This window comes from Bos taurus, chromosome 28 (genome assembly GCF_002263795.3).
Source record: "Bos taurus isolate L1 Dominette 01449 registration number 42190680 breed Hereford chromosome 28, ARS-UCD2.0, whole genome shotgun sequence".
Lineage (NCBI taxonomy): Eukaryota > Metazoa > Chordata > Mammalia > Artiodactyla > Bovidae > Bos > Bos taurus.
In genome coordinates, this window is record NC_037355.1 from 28,763,994 (window position 1) to 28,781,983 (window position 17,990).

Below are 17,990 nucleotides of genomic sequence, written 5' to 3' on the forward strand. Positions count from 1 at the left end.
ATGGACGGAGGAGCCTGGTAGGCATGACTGAGCGACTTCACTTTCACTTTTCACTTTCATGCATTGGAGAAGGAAATGACAACCCACTCCAGTGTTCTTGCCTGGAAAATCCCATGGACGAAGGAGCCTGGTAGGCATGACTGAGCGACTTCACTTTCACTTTTCACTTTCCTGCATTGGGGAGGGAAATGGCAGTCCACTCCAGTGTTCTTGCCTGGAGAATCCCAGAGACGGAGGAGCCTGGTGGGGTGCAGTCCATGGAGTCGCACAGAGTCGGACACAACTGAAGTGACTTAGCAGCAGCAGCAGCAGCATAAACTGAAAAAAAAAGAAAAGTTGGGGAGCAGATAGGACAAAGTGTTACGGGGTAATAGTTTGAGCTTATTTTTGTTTGAACTCAGGTTGCCTCCTGTATGCTGTATTTAGTCTTATGTTCCTGGCCTAGGTTTTGCTTCCTGATCTGGCATTGCACTCTGCTATGGAGGTAGATTTCCCAAGCTGTTATTGTGTTCTTAAATCTATGGTTGATTGCTTTGATATATTTCAGAGATTGCACAGTGCCTTGACAAATAGTTAAGAATATTCCTTGAACCAGCAGTTTTTAAAAAGAAGGAAAGAAAAACCAAAAGAAAAACGTGAGGAGTATTACATTAAGAAATATTACAGGTTTTGCTTTGGTTTTCATTTTCTTCTCTTTTAGAAATCTTTTAAAAAGAGTGTACTGCTTGTTAATGTACAGTAACAAGGACTGTTCTTGTTACAGATAATTTTGTTGCTTAGGAACTTTGTGTGCCATTGCAAAGACTTTAAAACTATCTCGGTAATATACCTGCTATTGTTATTATGAAAACTATTATGGAAACACATTAAAACAGTCTATTATAGGTCTGTTCAATAGGAATATGATGCAGCATGTATGTAATTTAAAACTTTTTAGTAGCCACATTAGAAAAGGTAAAAAGAAGCAGGTGAAAAAATTGAGTTATTGGGGGTACTCAGTCCTCAAAATCTTACCACACAGCTCAATAATCATGTGACTAATAGCGGTTGTAACATAGTGTAGGTCTGTTATCTTATTCTCTTTATCCCATCAGATTTGTTACCAAGGAATGAGAGCAAATATTAACCTTTTCCTATCCAGTGACCTGTCCAAAGGGTGGATGACAAGGAGATATAAGGAGTCTGGATAGTTCATTCTCTGAGGAAGTAGGTTCATTGCTTTAGGTAGATTTTACAAGAAAGATACACTAACTAGTCCATGTTTGTTATAGTCTCAAGAAATAATTGTAATTTGAAACCTGGTTTTTCTTTGATAATGAATGATATCACATCAAAGAAACAGAGGTAAACTACCATCTGGAGATACAACATATTGGAGCCATTTAGCTTCCTTGAGTTTGGCAAATAGTATCCTCAACTGTAATAAAAAGAACTGGCCTTTAGTAAAGAATTTGTAGTATGGATGCATACTACATATGTATGCAATGGAATGTTACTTAACCATACAAAAAAATGAAATTTTACCATTTGGAACCTCATGGATGGACCTAGGGGATGTTATGCTTAGAAAAATAAGAGAAAAACAAATACTGTATGTTTTTACTTACATGTGGTATCTAAAAACTAAGCAAAACAAAACAGACTCACAGATACAAAGACCAAACTAGTGGTTACCAGAGGAAAGAGGTATGGGGGAGGGGTGAAATGGGTGTTTCCCTCATAGCTCAGTTGGTGAAGAATCTGCCTGCAGTGCAGGAGAAAAGGGAAAGTGAAGTCGCTCAGTCGATGTCCGACTCTTTGTGACCACATGGACTGTAGCCTACCAGGCCCTCCATCCATGGATTTTCCAGGCAAGAGTACTGGAGTGGGTTGCCATTTCTTTCTCCAGGGGATCTTTCCAACCCAGGGATTGAACCCGGGTCTCCCGCATTGCAGGAAGATGTTTTACCATCTGAGCCACCAGGGAAGCAATGCAGGAGACCCCGGTTCAATTCCTGGGTCAGGAAGATCCTCTGGAGAAGGGATAGGCTACCCGCTCCAGTATTCTGGCCTGGAGAATTCCATGGACTGTGTACTCCATGGGGTCGTGAAGAATCGGACATGACTGAGTGATTTTCACTTTCAAAATAGGTGAAGGGGAGTAAGAGGTTGAAAACTGCTAAGAATAAAATGAGTAAATTACAAGGATGTAATGTACAGAACAAGGAATATGGCCAATATTTTATAATAACTTTGGGGAATATTATCTATAAAAATATCAAATTACTATATTGTACACATGAAACTAACATAAAAGTGTGAGTCAACTATACTTCAATTTTTTTTAAAAAAGCAACTGGCCTCTCTACACTATTAAATAACTTTAAAATGAGGATAGAGACATGGGTAGAGATTTTAAATAGGTAATTTGTTTTTTTTTTCAGCATAACTAGAAGTTTTTCCTGTGATATTAAATCTGAGGGTATGGATTCACTAGAGTTTTAGGGTATTTATAGAATCCTAAGAAGAGGATTTTATTAGCTATAATTGACCAAATAAGTAACTACAACACATTAGATTAATTAAATTCATTTTTCCTATCTTTTAAAAAAAAACCCAACCTGGTATAAGGGCTTCTCTTTATAGGTCTCCTTTCTGTTTCTTGGTAATAGGTAGGAATTGTGAATTAGATTCCTAAAGGAAAATGGGTTAAGGGTAGAATGGCCATATAATTCATTGTCTTAAACTCAGCACCTTTAACCTGAAAGTAGGTGGTATTAATAGTTATGTCAGGACAGCAGGTGTTAAACCAGGGCTGTCCCAGGCAGATTGGGACACATAGTCACCGGAGTTAAAGGGCAGTGTTATAGCTTTGCTGTCTGCTCTTTAGGCAACCCTAGTAGGCTGTGGAAAGGGAATTCATGGAAGTTTTCACTGTTAATGTCCTGATCTGTTGGTGGAGTCTCCATCCCAGGATTTAGATAATTTTTTATTCAGAGAACACTGAAATTGAGAAGATGAATGAGAAGGAAAAGATAAAGAATTTTAATTTAATTCTTTAATTTAATTCCAGCAATATCTCCTATCCCTGCAAGAAAGTTTTGCAAGCGTGAAACCATTGTGACAGAAAAAACTTCTTTTAATTGTGCAAGTTATTGCCTTTAAATTCTATAAATTAACTTCATAAAACAAGTACAAAAAATGGGTACTTTGTAAGCAAATTTTGTTATAAGACATTGATTATATATTTGATTTTTATTCTTCAGTGCCCTTATTTAGGCTTTTGTTAACGATTTTTTGAGGAAGACGTCATAGTATTTGTGTGGATGGCCATCTAACTGCATGATCTGGTGGCCTTTTATGTATAAAAGATACATGGTAAATGATGTCATAAATCTCAGATATATATCTCTCTGGAGGAGATCTTGATTTTTTTATCAGAAGTTTAAAGATTATGTATAATAAAATTGGGTTTTTGAAGTGTATATTTATTTGAATTTTACACACATGTAGATTTGTGTAACCACCTCAGTAATCAGAACACCAGTTTCACCACCTCTAAAATTCTCTTGTGCTTTCTGCTGTACTTAAACCCTCCTCTCAGCCCTAACCCCTGGCAACCTTTGATCTGTTTTCTGTTCCTATACTTTTGCCTTTTGCAGATTTTCATATAAAGGGAATCAAATAGTGTGTAATGTTTGAAAGTGGCTTCTTTTACTCAGTGTAATGCCTTTGAGATTCATCCATATTGTTCCAGTGGTTCCAATGACATGTTCCATGTTGTTCAGTGGTTTGTTCCTTTTTTTACTGCTGAATAGTATTCCATTGTTTAATGTATCACAGTTTGTCTTCCGTTTTTGTGTACCATACTCTTTTTCTTTATACTTTTTGGTATTGTCCCACATATTCCTGAGGCTCTGACCTCCTTTGAGAAAATTGTTATTCATCCCTCAGTGTCATTCATTCAGCAAGAAGTTTTTGAACATTGTTATCTATCCTCCTATTGATAGTCATGCAGCTATTCCATTTTTTCCCCTAATAAGAATATAGCTGTGAACATTGTTGTGCAGGTCTCCTTGGGTACATGTGCCAGGCTTTCTCTGTGGTTTGCCTATGACTAGGATTATTGGGATATAGGGTTTACATGTTTTCCTTTACAGATGCTCCCCAAAGTGGTCACACCAATTTATTTTTCTGCCAGTAGTGTATATAAGAGTTTAGATTGTTTCATATCCTTTTCAACACTTGTTGTTGACAGTTTTTTTTTTATTATATTTTTAACCTATATGATGGATATGAAATGGAATCTCAAAGTCTTTTGAATCATCTTCCTGATTATGAGTGAAGTTGAGTACTTTAAAGTATTTCTTAACTATTCATGGTTCTCCTACTGTGAATTGCTCATTTATACCTATAATCTGTTTTCTATTTAAAACCAGCTCTCAGGATAAATTTTAAATGTTTTCTATGTAATTGCACTGTTTTAAATGCCATTACATCAGAAAAAACCTTTTTTAATGGCCTCCAGTAGGAAATCAGTGGTCCTTAGTTGGTCTTTTCAGATCTTCTGCTTCAGAAATCATTGCTTGAAGCTTCAGGTCGGTGAACATGTGGAGATGCAGGGGAAATGGTCTACCTGGAGAAGCCCTCCTTCTCATATACCTTGCCCTATACTTCTCTTCCATCTAATTGCTCCTGAATTTCTCGCTTTCTCTCCAGGGGGATGGTGTCAGATCAGAATTAAGTTGACTTCTTGGACACCCTGCTGGTGTTCAAGAATTGCTTATTGATGGTGTTGGAAAACTCTCTGTGTTCCAATTGAGTACAGGAACCCAAATTGTTCTGTGTTAGGAAAGGGAAGATGACACAGGAGAACAATCCCGGATAGGATTTGGAGCAGTGATTATCTGTGAACCATCAGAGTCAGCCAGCCAGCACCTCAGAAACCCAAACACAGTTTTCATGAAAGAGAAAAATTAAAGTGAATAGACTACATCTTGAAAAGTTAAAAATTTAAATTTGACTTTAAATTGCTTTTAAATACATTTTATATAAATTATGGCCACAGAAGCACAGATCTGTCAGATGCAAATCTTCAATAACAACCTCTGTGTCAACTCTACTGTATCTTGGACTTCCCTGGTGATACGGTATATAAGAATCTGCCTTTCAGTGCAGGGTACATGGGTTCTATCCCTGGGCCAGGAAGATTCCACATTCTGTGGAACACCTAAGCCTGTGTACCACAACTACTGAAGCCTGCACGCTGCAGCTGTTGAAGCCCGTGTGTATAAAGCCTGTGCTCCACAACAAGAGGAGCCGTCACAGTGAGAAGCCCGCACGCTGCAGCTAGAGTAGCCCCTGCTTGCCACGACTAGAGAAAACCCGTGTTCAGCAACGAAAACCCATTGCAACCTAAAATAAATAATAAAAATAAATTATTAAAAATAAACCACTGTGTATCAACTTGAAACACATCTAAAGAAAAAAGTTATTGTTCATTTTCTGCCTTCTGAAAATTTGCATACTGCTTTGTTATATTTTATGGACTGTGTTCTCTGTATAAATTCAAATAGGTAATATATTTCAGCAGCTGAAACATATTTAGTGTATTAAAACCAAATCAGCATGAACTTCATCTGTAGACCTCAAGTCTAGATGAGCAGCTGTTTTAAACTTGTATACCTAATCAATATTGCCATACATTGTTAGCAAAATATTGTACCAGTGACAGACTGGTTCCAAATAGGAAAAGGAGTACATCAAGGCTGTATATTGTCACCCTGCTTATTTAACTTATATGCAGAGTACATCATGAGAAATGCTGAGGTGGATGAAGCACAAGCTGGGATCAAGATTGCCGGGAGAAATATCAATAAACTCACATATGCAGATGACACCACCCTTAAGGCAGAAAGCAAAGAAGAACTCAAGAGCCTCTTGATGAAAGTGAAAGAGGAGAGTGAAAAAGTTGGCTTAAAGCTCAACATTCAGAAAACTAAGATCATGGCATCTGGTTCCATCACTTCATGGGAAATAAATGGGGAAACAGTGGAAACAGTGTTAGACTTTATTTTTTTTGGCTCCAAAATCACTGCAGATGGTGACTGCAGCCATGAAATTAAAAGACACTTACTCCTTGGAAGAAAAGTTATGACCAACCTAGACAACATATTCGGAGAAGGCAATGGCACCCCACTCCAGTACTCTTGCCTGGAAAATCCCATGGACAGAGGAGCCTGGTAGGCTGCAGTCCATGGGGTCGGTAAGAGTCAGACAGGACTGAGCGACTTCACTTTTACTTTTCACTTTCATACATTGGAGAAGGAAATGGCAACCCAATCCAGTGTTCTTGCCTGGAGAATCCCAGGGACAGGGAAGCCTGGTGGGCTGCCGTCTATGGGATCGCACAGAGTCGGACATGACTGAAGCGACTTAGCAGCAGAAGCAGAAAACATATTAAAAAGCAGAGACATTACTTTGCCAGCAGAGGTCCATCTAGTCAAGGGTTTTTCCAGGAGTCATGTACGAATGTGAGAGTTGGACTATAAAGAAAGCTGAATGCCGGGGAATTGATGGTTTTGAACTGTGGTGTTGGAGAAGACTCTTGAGAGTCCCTTGGACTGCAAGGAGATCCAACCAGTCCATCCTAAAGGAAATCAGTCCTGGGTGTTGATTGGAAGGACTGATGCTGAAGCTGAAGCTCCAATATTTTGGGCACCTGATGCGAAGAGCTGACTCATTTGAAACAGCTCTGATGTTGGGAAAGATTGAGGGCAGGAGGAGAAGGGGACGACAGAGGATGAGATGGTTGGATGGTATCACTGACTCAATGGACATGAGTTTGAGTAAACTCTGGGAGTTGGTGATGGACAGGAAGGCCTGGTGTGCTGCAGTCCATGGGATCGCAAAGAGTTGGACACACCTGAGCAACTGAACTGAACTGACAGCGTGTTTGTACACTAATTACCAAACGAGTATTTAATTTTGGAATATAATTTTTGAACTCTTATGTGTCTGGCTTCTAAGCTGTCTTTTAAAGCCATTTGAAGTAATTGCTTTTCTTTTTTAAAAGATTATATTTATTTTTGATTGCTTGATGATTGCTGTACAATATTGGTTTGGTTTCTGTCATACATCAACATGAATTAACCAGAGGTGTGCATATGTCCCCCTCCATCTTGAATCTCCCTGTTTTATTTCTTAGTGGCATGTTTTATGTTGAGGTTAGAGATGTTGTGCTTTAATAATAATTAATGCACATTAAAAAAGATAATTCCTTTTTAAATGTGGTAAAGTACATTAGCAATAGCAGTTTAGTATTATACTTGATGTTTGATAGCCATTTTCATCTGCCTGCTAATGATACAAGGAGACTTGTCCTTTGACAGATTATTTTGCCAGATGCCCAGTGTTTCCTTCCCAGATAGAGAATCTTGAGTCACATGAGTCTGGCCTTGATCTTAATGGAGATCAGTTTATATGTATTGATAGTTTGTAGAGCTGCCAAGTAGCAAACAAAGATTTCATGAAGTTAATTCCTTGAAATGTCTCATGGGACAAACTTTTTTGCTTCTTCTGCTCTGTTGTTCATAATTCTCAGGTAGTAAAGAAGCCTGGGAGAAAGAACAGGGAGATTTTTTGTTTTCAGTGTGGAGGTTTGTCCTGCCCCAAGGAATGCAGTATATCCAGGAAAAATAACAGTGAATCTAACAGTGAATCTAGCCTATTTATTGCTCCACTTCTGGCTTTATCTTTTATTTCATGTGTTTAGGTGATTGCCCAGAAATGTCTTATGGGACATTTTTTAAATAGAGGCAGTATCATATGCTCTGAGTAACCCTGAGAGATGTGAGGATAGGCAGACTTGAAGCTTTACTTTTACTGCCCTTGTGTGATAGCATGGGCTATGTGAAATGCTACTAAACAAGCCAAAAGAATATAGCAAGTATTGGCAAACAGATTATATTGCTCATGAAACCGATTGTCCCAACTGTCAAAACTTAACGCTTCCAGAAGTTCCCATTATGATTACCTTTTGATTGAGCTGTTTGTGTGTAGTACTTTAGCAAGCACTACAATAAAATTCCAAAGAATTAAAAGATGATGCAATTTATAAGGCTTGCATTTATAGAATGCTTCTATTCTTGAAAAGCACTTTCACAACTTTTCCTTTATTGTACATTGAAATAACTAAAATGGATTTTTATATCTATTTGCATGACATAGTGGTGGCAGAAATAATTATTTCCATATGTATATCACTTTATGATAGAAAAAATCTTTTTCATAGATTATCTTGGAGGAAACTCACAGAGGTTAAATGATAAACTGAGGACATAACACTATTCAGTGACAGATTCAGATTTGAATACAGAGCTTTTTGGTGTCTATCCCATCAAAATGTGTCTTGATGGAGAAAATAATCCACAGTAAATATTGGATGTGTTTTTGTTAGAGTGTCAAGAAGATACAAGCATAAAGATGAGAAAACATTCTTTTCTTCCTTTAGTACTGTATCAGCAAATGTGTAGCTAGCATTCTGGTGGTATTATTAACCTTGAATAGCAACAAAATGACAGCAAAACTTGTAAGCACATTTGGAAGATAGAGAGACCTGGAAGAAGGATAAGATCTGATGGCAGCCTTAGGTCTTTGTTTTATTTTGTTTTTTTCCAACTGTATGGATCACAGTAAACATCAGTCATTGCAGATTTGAAGTCCTGTTAAATCGTCTAGTCTGTAGACCTCTGGTGTATTTTCCTTGTAGCTCAATTATGGCTGCTGTGAGACTGTATGCTTGGAATTTATGGGAAGTGAAGCTTTAAATATCTCAAACATTGCAGTATGCGTGGAAGGAGCTCTTTTCTTAAGGGAGCAGGATCAAGTATCTATTTTGAAGTTGAAATGAATCAACAGGCAGCTTTGCCACTATGTGAAAATCTGGTGATTTATGTGTGTCACATGGATATAAAACACAGTCTTTTCTATAGAGAGGCTCTAATCTTAAGCAGGGCTGCCCTGGTGGCTCAGTGGTAAGAAGTCTGCCTGCCAGTGTAGGAGAGGCGAGTTTGATCCTTGTGTTGGGAAGATCCCCTGGAGAAGGAAATGGCAGCTCACTTCCATATTCCTGCCTGGAGAATTCTATGGACAGAGAAACATTGTGGGCTACAGTCCATGGGTTCACAAAAGAGTTGGACATGACTTAGTGACTAAACAACAACAACAAATCTTAAGCAAGAAAATTTAGTGTTCTCTGAGATGAATTTTCCTTTTTTTTTTTTTTTAAGTTAGTTCAAACCTGATGGATTGTAAGATTTTTTTTTTTTTTTTTTTTGGAGACTGTATACCTCAGTCTTAGACTCCTTAAATTTGTTTTGTTTAGAGATAACAAATATCTCTAATTAGAGATATTTAGAGAAAGATATCTCTAATCAGAGATATTTATCTAATTAATAGATATAGATATCTAATTAGAGATATCTCTAATGAGATAATTTTCCTCTCAAAATTTAAAATGATCCATGAGCATAAATATCCTCCCTAAAGTAAGTAATACCCAGAACATGAATGTTTGGTATAAAAATGTTAAATAAATTGTTAATTCTTGCAACAATACTGTTTAACACTCATTGTGTATTTATTAAGTGCTAAGTACCAAGAACTTTTTGTAGTTCCTAATTCTTTAGATGAAATTTATAAATAAATATGAAATAGCTTTTCATATTTCAAATATGAATATGGAAATGCTTTCGTATTGTCAAAATTCAACATTCTTGGAAATGGCTTATGAGCTATATGATATTCATTTTAACAGGGGTAGAATCTGAGGCTCGGAGAAATGTGATACTGCAATGGTTGTTTTTATTTATTGGTTGCAGTTTATTGAGTACTTACTCAGTGCCTGGCCCTGTATTAAACACTTTACTTGCATCATTTTGTGTAATCCTAGAAACCACACTGTGAGGGAAGTACTATTTCAAACACTTTTCCGTACAAGGAAATTGAGGTTTAGAGTGTTTAAGTAACTTGCCCTAAGATTACATGACTAGTAGTAGTAAGTACCGGAGAAGGCCATGGCACCCCTCTCCAGTACTCCTGCCTGGAGAATCCCACAGACGGAGGAGCTTGGTGGGCTGCCGTCTACCGGGTCGCACAGAGTCGGACATGGCTGAAGCGACTTAGCAGCAGCAGCGGTAATAAGTACTAGAGTAGGAAGTCGCCACTAGTGTATAGACACCTTTGAAATATAACAAGGCACCCCCTTGTGGTGAAAGTCAGATTACTGAAACTTCTTCCTGGTTGCCACATCACTCTAATCAGTAGCTTGGGGCTGGGTTAGGTGCCACTTCTTAGAGAAAATGGAGCCCCTGGGTGGATGGCTTGGTGAGCTGAACATGGGCAGAAATTCATTCCCATTTTGCTTTTTTGACAAAGAGAAAAAGGTGCCTTTATTATATGCATAAACTTTATCACCCTACAATGGTCTCTAAGCCAGGTACTCAGTCTATTTCTGTCTGACTTCAGAACCGGTAGTCTGCTTAGTAGCTTTTTTTGTTGTTTCAGTTGCTAACCCATGTCTGACTCTGTAACCCCCTGGACTGTAGCCCACCAGGCTTCTCTGTCCATTGGATTCCCCAGGCAAGAATACTGGGGTGGGTTGCCATTTCCTGCTCCAGGGGAATCTTCCCAGCCCAGGGATCAAACTTGGTGTCTCCTACCTCACAGGTGGAGCCACCTGGGAAGCCCACTGCCAATTAATTGCAAAGTTACTTTTCATTTTTTTTCTGACCACAAACACTTTACTTTTTCTGTTGTGTACCACGCAGGTTGGCTGACTTACAAATGACACTGGAGGTTCCATGCTATGCTATGCCCATTGCCCAGTTTCACCGGCATTGTTTGTTGGTGACGGGAAAGACTTGGGAGGGTTTAGCGGGGAAGAGCTGAAGAGTTGTAACTCACATGTCTCATAAATGTTTTTGGTTAAATGTAGCTCAAGACTTGTGTTAAATTCCTGACCTCATCACCTAGTTAGCTGTATGATTTTGATCATGTTAGGGAAAGAATGTAGTATAATGGTTAAGAGCATAGACGTTGGGCTGACTCCCTGGGATCAGATTCTAGATGTTACTTACTATGTGAACTTGGGAAATTTAGTTTATGTCTTTAGGCCATGCCTGTAATTTTAGAGGTAGAGTGGGAAACAGTAGTTCCTATGCCATTCAGTTGTGAGAATTACTATATGAGTTAAATGTATAAAGTACTTAGACAGCAACCTAGACAGCGATTTCAAAAGCAGAGACATTACTTTGCCAACAAAGGTCCGTCTAGTCAAAGCTGTGGTTTTTCCAGTAGTCATGTATGGATGTGAGAGTTGGACTGTAAAGAAAGGTGAGTGCCAAAGAATTGATGCTTTTGAACTGTGGTGTTGGAGAAGACTCTTGAGAGTCCCTTGGACTGCAAGGAGATCCAACCAGTCCATCCTAAAGGAAATCAGTCCTGGGTGTTCATTGGAAGGACTGAAGCTGAAGCTCCAATACTTTGGCCACCTGATGCAAAGAACTGACTCATTTGAAAAGACCCTGATGCTGGGAAACATTGAAGGTGGGAGAAGAAGGGGACAACAGAGGATGAGATGGTTGGATGGCATCACGGACTCAATGGACATTAGTTTGAGTAAAGTCCGGGAGTTGGTGATGGGATAGGGAGGCCTGGCGTGCTGCCGTCCATGGAGTTGCAAAGAGTTGGACACGACTGAGCCAACTGAACTGAGCTGAACTGTACTTAGAACAGTGTCCGGCACATAAGTGTAAGTATTATTTAAGTGCTAGCTTATCTTTTGTTGTTGTATTAGTATTACATCCTTATGAGCTTGTCCCTGTAAGTCACAGCAGTTTGATTTGCTGAAACATCAGTGATCACCTAAGTATGGTCTCTTGGGAAATTCCCTGGCAGTCCAGTGGTTAGGACTCTGTGCTTCCACTGAGTCGATCCCAGTTTCAATCTCTGGTCAGGGAACTAAGATCCCACATGCTGTGCAGTGAAGCCAAAAAAAAAAGAAGGAAAATATCCTCAAATAAATATGGTCTTGGGACTTTTTCCTGCCAGACAGGAGTTTTCAAAGATTGTGTCAAAGTACTTGCTTTAGGGTTACTACCCCAATTCATAAAAGAAGCTTGCACAGCCATACAGCATACTCCTTTTTTTTTTTTTTTCCTGAAAAAATGATGCCTGTACTGCTGTGGTAGAAATCTGTTTGGATTGTTACCGTTTAAGAATTACATTTTAAATAGATTGCTCTAGGTTATAGCCATCAACAATTAGTCATATGTAAAACATTTCTTTTGGATCATTAGACAGTTTGGGAGCCTCGCTAAAGAAACTTTGTAATTCAGTGGAAGTTCTTAGAGATTATAATAGCATTATCATTGCCTGTTGTATTCATTGTCAGTATACTTGTTTTTAATGGGACTTTTTCTGTATTCAAAGAAAAGCTCAATCATAGAGACTCCCTTGTTGACATTACTTTGGCACATCTAGCATATTACCTGCATAGCTTTTGCCATATGTTTTGTTCACTGACCTTCCCTGTCTGCCTTTTTTCCTCTCTCTACTCTCCGTCCTTATTTCAGCATGTGTCCTGAGAAGTTTTGATCAGAGTTTTAATCTCAGAATCCATAAATTTAAGCTTAAGATTTGTACTTGAACTATATTAAAGCACAGAGTATATGAAAAAGCTAATGAGCATTTCAAAAAGCAATAAATGATAAAAATTGCCCATAAGCGGTTTTATCAGTCACAATCTCCCAAGGAAGACAGAAAGCATCTCACGTATTCTCTGGTGTTTACAACAGAAGAAATTTTATATGGGAAAATGGTAACACAGGCAAATAAGAGATGGTGAGTAATAGGAAGATTCGCAGCAGGAAGTCACTACTACCACCCCTTGCAGCTGAAGAAACAGGGAGGTGCAACATTATTGCACAGAGTTACAAACATTGTTTTCGGGGGTGGGGGGTGGGGAAAGTGTTTCATTTGGTTAGTTAAAAGCAAGTACAATGTGATTCAGTTCTATTTCTCCCCTCCCCCCCCACCTTAAAAGCACAGAAAGCTCTGTAAAAATTGCTGTTTTTGAAAGGAAGCTTCTCACGTTTTCTCGGAGGTGTCAGCCTACACGTCAATGCTAAAGGATAAAAGTATTTTTAAAAAGCCATAAAAATGGGAATAACATCACCTAGTTTTACATTTTTCTTAGTCTTTAAAAAGAGGAGAAGAACTTAAGGTGTAGCCAAAGTGGTCTAAGGAGTAATACCAATCAAGTATATGCTAGTGTTTTTCCCTGCGTAAGAATTCTGACCTCCCACTCCACGAGAATGTTCTTTGAAGGAACCTTTGTGCTATATCCTGCCCAAAGAGGAGCCTGGCAGGCTACAGTCTATGGGATTGCAAAGAGTTGGACACGACTGAGCAATTTTCACTTTTCTTTTTAATGCTATATCTTGCCCAAAGATATAGGCTAGTATTTGATTCTCAAAGAGATGGTGTATAAAATCTCTGCCACTTAGAGAAAGTAAAATATAGTTATTAAAGCAATATTCCGCTTTTCTGCAAGCATGAATAGGCAGCTTTCTGCTTCTGGAAATGATTATCTAACTCCAACTTGCCCGTGGGTGGATTAGCCTCGTTGATGAGTGTTGGTCAAGAAACAAGCTAATGACTTTGCTGAATTTACCAGTATTTGGATTTTTCTAAAAGAAGAAATCACAAAACCATAAGGTTAAACTGATTATCAAGGCTCTGTTTATTTCCTTGACTTTGAGAACTTCAGTCATTTTCAAAAACTCTTCCCTTTCTTTAATATCACTTAAAATTTCGGTTGAAAGAATTTAAAGGCAGATTTAAGAAGTAATGTCAAAGAGGACAGTGATAAAACATTTAATACAATATTATTTAATAGGATGAGCTTCAAACTTAAAAGGCTAAAATTCTATTTGTAATTCTGCCTCTATTCATGTGTATCATTAAGGATATATTCCTTAACCTTTCCATGTCTGTTCCTCCAGTCTCCATGTAGGATTGTAGTATTTCTGTTTGTTGAAGAAACTTGGCGTGAGGTTTGAATGAGTTCTATAAAATTTTCTTTAACATAAAAGCCTCTCAGCCCCAAAATGCAGTAATACTCTTTGTTATGGTCTGAATGTTTGTGTCCTCCAAATATTCGTGTGTTTGAGCTCTAATCTTCAGTGTGGCTGTGTTTGGAGTCTGTGGGGAGGCAATTAAGATGAAGTCGTAAGAGTCAGGCCTCAATCCAACAGAGTTGGCACCCTTATAAGGAGTGGGAAGAACACTGCACAGCACAAGGATGGCTGTCTACAGGGAGAATATTCCCACCCGAAACCAACCCCATCAGACCTTTATCTGGGATGTTTAGCCTCTGGAACTGTTGAAAAATAAGTCTTTTGTTTAAGTTACTCTATCTGTGGTATTTTTGTATGGCACCCCACATAGATTAAGATACCCCTGACACTGTGATATCTTTAAATCCTACAAAACTTTAAAATCTTAATTCAAGAAATGACTCCCTAAAAAACCTGGTTTTAATACTAATGCAGCATTGTAAATCAACTATAGTTCAATAAAATATATTAAAAAAAAAAAGAAAGGAGTACTTAGGACCAGGCATTGTTTTGGGTGCATTTTGAAAAATGTATTTAATAATTTTATCCTCCCAAGAACTGTAGGTGGTAGTTATTTTTGTCCTTATTTTACAGATAAGGCAACTAAGACTTACAGAAGGTTGTATAATTAGTTAAGTGATGGGAATGAGATTCAAACATAGTCCTTCTAAAGCTTTTAAATCATGCTCTAATTCCTTCTTTGTTTCTACTACTGTACTGAGCTCAGTAGAATGCCAGGCAGAGTGCAAAGACCAGAAAGTTAGTGAAGTGACTTAAGATTGTAGCACTGTTGAATAATTAGAGAAGTGAAGATCAATATTGCTAACATTTTGCAGTCATTTATAATCCTGTGTAAATGCTAACCACTGGCTTCCCTGGTAGCCTAGACAGTAAAGAATCCACCTGCAATATGGGAGACTTGGGTTGATCCCTGGGTTGGGAAGATCCCCTGCAGAAGGGCATGGCAATCCACTCCAGTATTCTTGCCTGGAGAATTCAATGGACAGAGGAGCCTGGCAGGCTACAGTCTATGGGGTCACAAAGAGTCTGACACGACTGAGTGACTTTCCCTTTTCAACTAACCATTAGTAATGAGAAACATCAGGTGTTGAACGAAATGAGTTTCATATGGAACCAACCTTAAGCCACAAAATGAGCCTGATATTTAGAATCTCTCTCTTTGTCTCTCACAGAATGGAAGTAACAGCTGATAAGAAAGATGAACAGTACTGACATATGATTTACTGACCTATCCATTCCAGAAAACAAATTCTAAGGTACAAAGAAAATGAAGTTGTCTTATGGCCAGTTACTTTTTCTCACTGTCAAATGATGGTACTTTTTGGTATTTTATGATAGCCACTGCCATACCTTCGTGGGTACCTGTCACTTTGAAAACTCTTTGTCAGGTGTGAAGGTTGACTTTTCCCAAATTCCATTTTTGATTAGTAGAATAAGCTTGTATATACAGGTGTTAATCTAAAAAGTTTGCTTTTTTTTTTCCCTCTCTCTTTTATTGACTTAGATTTGAATTCCCAGCTCCTTACCTTTGAGCTGTATAGCTAATCTTGGGCAAGGTACTTAATCCTTCTGAGCTCCCACTCCATCCCATTGGGAGTAATAGAATTACCTTCAAAGAGTCATTGTAAAGATTAAGAACGCTTGTGAAACACTTAATTATCACAAAGACAGGCACATATAATGGCCTAAAAAATGTTAGCTATATATCATTGTGAACTATGGTATTGACCATGCCTCTGATATGGGGAAAATAACATCAATTTTAGAGGATTATAAAATGGTACTTTTACTTTCTGAATATTTCTAAAACCTTGATTCAAGAAATGAGCTTCTAGTACTAATTTATTTTTTCATATACTCAGGAGACCTAAATTTAAAACCCTGCAGATAAATAAAATACAGTTGACCCTTGAATATGCAGGGGTTAGGGGTACTGATCCTCTATGTAGTGAAAAATCTCCTTATAATCTAGTAGTCAGCCCTCCGTGTATGTAGTTCCTCTGTATCTATAGTTCTGAATCCTTGGATAGTATTGTACTGTAGTCTTTACTGTTAAAAAAACCATGTGTAAGTGCAATTCAAACTCATGTTGTTCAAATTAAGCATCAGTTGTAGTTCTTAATAGTTATTGGGATTGATAGAACTAAAAATATGTTTCTAATGACAGTATATATGATTTTAAAAATATTGATGTATCTGAATGCATGCATGAAGTTCCATGAGAAGAGTGTGTCATAGTGAGTACTTATCCTATTAACAAAAGGAGACAAGTCAGAAGAAATAAACAAGTATTAATAGATCTCTGTGCCTGAAATGACTAATGAGGAATGAAAGCAGTTCATGTTCCCAATTAAGATTTTGAATTGAAAAAAAAAGTTTTAATTACAGTAGTAGGATTTTTGGAATTAAATAATGAACATGTACAGTTCTAAAATACTATTGAGCTTCTCTGTAGACATGAATGGTGCTGGGTTACTGTGAATGCAGTTTTAAGTGAGATAGAATTCCTACTCTCAACCAGACACGGACAACAATAGAAAAAATCCCTAAGTGTTATTTTTTTTATTGCTGCAGTTAACAAATTTCCATAAACTTAGTGGCTTAAAAGTGCATAAATGTATTAGCTTCATTTCTATAGGTCAGAAATCTGATGGATCTTACTGGGTTAAAATCAAGGTGTCAATAATGCTGTGTTCCTTTCAAGCCATCCACATTCCTTGGCTCATAATCCTTTTCCTCCATCTTCAAAGCCAGCAGCAATGGGGGTCCAGTTCTTTTCACACCGACGTCTCTGAGGCTCCATAGCTGGAAACGGTTTTCTGATTTTAAGGACTCATGTGTTTGGATTGGGCCCACCTGAATAATCCTGGATGGTTATTTTAAATCCTTATCTAAGAAGTCCTTCAGTTCAGTTCAGTCGCTCAGTCATGTCCGACTCTTTGCGACCCCATGAATCGCAGCATGCCAGGCCTCCCTGTCCATCACCATCTCCCGGAGTTCACTCAAACTCATGTCCATTGAGTCGGTGATGCCATCCAGCCATCTCATCCTCTGTCGTCCCCTTCTCCTCTTGCCCCCAATCCTCCCAGCATCAGGGTCTTTTCCAATGAGTCAACTCTTCGCATGAGGTGGCCAAAGTATTGGAGTTTCAGCTTCAGCATCAGTCCTTCCAATGAACACCCAGGACTGATCTCCTTTAGGATGGACTGTTTGGATCTCCTTGCAGTCCAAGGGACTCTCAAGACTCTTCACCAACACTGCAGTTCAAAAGCATCAATTCTTTGGCACTCAGCTTTCTTCACAGTCCAACTCTCATATCCATACATGACCACTAGAAAAAGCATAGCCTTGACTAGATGGACCTTTGTTGGCAAAGTAACGTCTCTGCTTTTGAATATGCTATCTAGGTTGGTCATAACTTTTCTTCCAAGGAGTAAGCGTCTTTTAATTTCATGGCTGCAGTCACCATCTGCAATGATTTTGGAGCGCCCCAAAATAGAGTCTGTCACCATTTCCCATCTATGTCCCATGAAGTGATGGGACCAGATGCCATGATCTTCGTTTTCTGAATGTTGAGCTTTAAGCCAACTTTTTCACTCTCATCTTTCACTTTCATCAAGAGGCTCTTTAGTTCTTCTTCGCTTTCTGCCATAAGGGTGGTGTCATCTGCATATCTGAAGTTATTGATATTTCTCCCAGCAATCTTGATTCCAGCTTGTGCTTCATCCAGCCCAGCTGTCTTGAGAGAGAATAAGACTGGAGGTAAAGAGACAGTCAAAAGGCTATTACTTTTGTTCAGGTATCTTCATA

General features: G+C 38.3%; 1 protein-coding gene across 4 annotated transcripts in view; it reads left to right on the top strand.

Moving 5' to 3' along the window:
- MCU (mitochondrial calcium uniporter) overlaps positions 1–17,990 on the top strand; it is a 195,096-nt gene that overhangs the window by 54,972 nt on the left and 122,134 nt on the right. Inside the window, exon 3 of one of the 4 annotated variants that reach the window (XM_059882562.1) lies at positions 1–15,436. This exon is cut by the window's left edge and continues 36,292 nt beyond it. The exons of 2 other annotated variants lie outside the window; for them this stretch is intronic. The gene's annotated coding sequence lies outside the window, so the exon portion shown is untranslated. The remainder of the gene's footprint in view (positions 15,437–17,990) is intronic. One more of the 4 variants, XM_059882563.1, reaches the window with a different exon arrangement.